This window comes from Dermacentor andersoni, unplaced genomic scaffold, assembly GCF_023375885.2.
Source record: "Dermacentor andersoni unplaced genomic scaffold, qqDerAnde1_hic_scaffold ctg00000039.1, whole genome shotgun sequence".
NCBI lineage: Eukaryota > Metazoa > Arthropoda > Arachnida > Ixodida > Ixodidae > Dermacentor > Dermacentor andersoni.
The window spans coordinates 13,720,559-13,723,094 of record NW_027314752.1 but is presented as its reverse complement, the minus strand read 5'-3'; positions in this window follow the sequence as shown (position 1 = coordinate 13,723,094).

Sequence of the window (2,536 nt, the reverse complement as noted above, 5' to 3'; positions counted from 1 at the left end):
ACTTTCTTGCGCTCCCATTTCGGAGCAAAGATAGGTGTTTGCCTGATTTTCTCATTGGGCTTTATATATATTGCTAGTTCCTCATACTCAGTCATCTACACTGAATTGGCGGGTTTCGCTAATTTCTTGCGCTCCCTTTTCGGAGCACAGATAGGTGTTTACCTGATTTTCGTATTGGGATTTATATATATTGCTAGCTCCTCATACTCATTCATCTACACTGAATTGGCGGGGTTCGCTGCATTCTTGCGCTCCCCTTTCGGAGCACAGATAGATGTTCGCCTGATTTTCGTATTGGCTTTTAATATATGGCTAGTTCCTCATACTCATTCATCTACACTGAATTGGCGGGGTTCGCTACTTTTTTGCGCTCCCATTTCGGAGCACAGATAGATGTCCGCCTGATTTTCATATTGGGCTTTTAATATATGGCTAGTTCCTCATACTCATTCATCTACACTGAATTGGCGGGGTTCGCTGCATTCTTGCGTTCCCATTTCGGAGCACAGATAGGTGTTTGCGTGATTTTCGTATGGGCTTTAAGTATATTGCTAGTTCCTCATACTCATTTATCTAGACTTAATTGGCGGGGTTTGCTACTTTCTTGCGCTCCCATTTCGGGGCACAGATATGCGTGGGCCTGGTTTTCGAATTGGGCTTCAAATATATTACTAGTTCCTCATACTCAGTCATCTACACTGAATTGGCGGGGTTCGCTACTTTCTTGCGCTCCCATTTCGGAGCACAGATAGGTGTTCGCCTGATTTTCGTATTGGACTTTAAATATATTGCTAGTTCCTCATACTGATTCATCTACACTGAATTGGCGGGGTTCGCTGCATTCTTGCGTTCCCATTTCGGAGCACAGATAGGTGTTTGCGTGATTTTCGTATTGGGCTTTAAGTATATTGCTAGTTCCTCATGCTCATTTATCTAGACTTAATTGGCGGGGTTTGCTACTTTCTTGCGCTCCCATTTCGGAGCACAGATATGCGTGGGCCTGGTTTTCGAATTGGGCTTCAAATATATTACTAGTTCCTCATACTCAGTCATCTACACTGAATTGGCGGGGTTCGCTACTTTCTTGCGCTCCCATTTCGGAGCACAGATAGGTGTTTGCCTGATTTTTATATTGGACTTTTAATATATTGCTAGTTCCTCATACTCAGTCATCTACACTGAATTGGCGGGGTTCGCTACTTTCTTGCGCTCCCATTTCGGAGCACAGATAGGTGTTCGCCTGATTTTCTCATTGGGCTTGATATATATTGCTAGTTCCTCATACTCAGTCATCTGCACTGAAATGGCAGAGTTCGATGCTTTCTTGCGCTCCTATTATGGAGCACGGATAGGTGTTCACCTGATTTTCGTATTTGGCTTTAAATATATTGCTAACTCTTCGTACTCATTCATTTAGACGGAATTGGCGGGATTCGCTACTTTCTTGCGCTCTCATTTCGGAGCACAGATATGCGTGGGCCTGGTTTTCGAATTGGGCTTCAAATATATTACTAGTTCCTCATACTCATTCATTTATGCTGAACTGGTGGGGTTCGCTACTTTCTTGCGCTCCCATTTCGGAGCACAGATAGGTGTTTGCCTGATTTTTATATTGGACTTTTAATATATTGCTAGTTCCTCATACTCAGTCATCTACACTGAATTGGCGGGGTTCGCTACTTTCTTGCGCTCCCATTTCGGAGCACAGATAGGTGTTCGCCTGATTTTCCCATTGGGCTTGATATATATTGCTAGTTCCTCATACTCAGTCATCTGCACTGAAATGGCAGAGTAAGGTGCTTTCTTGCGCTCCTATTATGGAGCACGGATAGGTGTTCACCTGATTTTCGTATTGGGCTTTAAATATATTGCTAACTCTTCGCACTCATTCATTTAGACGGAAATGGCGGGATTCGCTACTTTCTTGCGCTCTCATTTCGGAGCACAGATATGCGTGGGCCCGGTTTTCGAATTGGGCTTCAAATATATTACTAGTTCCTCATACTCAGTCATCTACACTGAATTGGCGGGGTTCGCTACTTTCTTGCGCTCCCATTTCGGAGCACAGATAGGTGTTCGCCTGATTTTCGTATTGGGCTCTATAGATATTGCTAGTTCCTCATACTCATTCATCTATGCTGAACTGGTGGGGTTCGCTACGTTCTTGCGCTCCCATTTCGGAGCACAGATAGGTGTTTGCCTGATTTTCGTATTGGGCTTTAAATATATTGCTAGTTCCTCATACTCATTCATCTATGCTGAACTGGAGGGGTTCGCTACTTTCTTGCGCTCCCATTTCGGAGCAAAGATAGGTGTTTGCCTGATTTTCATATTGGCTTTTAATATATGGCTAGTTCCTCATACTCATTCATCTACACTGAATTGGCGGGGTTCGCTACTTTCTCGCGCTCCCATTTCGGAGCACAGATAGATGTCCGCCTGATTTTCATATTGGGCTTTTATTATATATCTAGTTCCTCATACTCATTCATCTACACTGAATTGGCGGGGTTCGCTGCATTCTTGCGTTCCCATT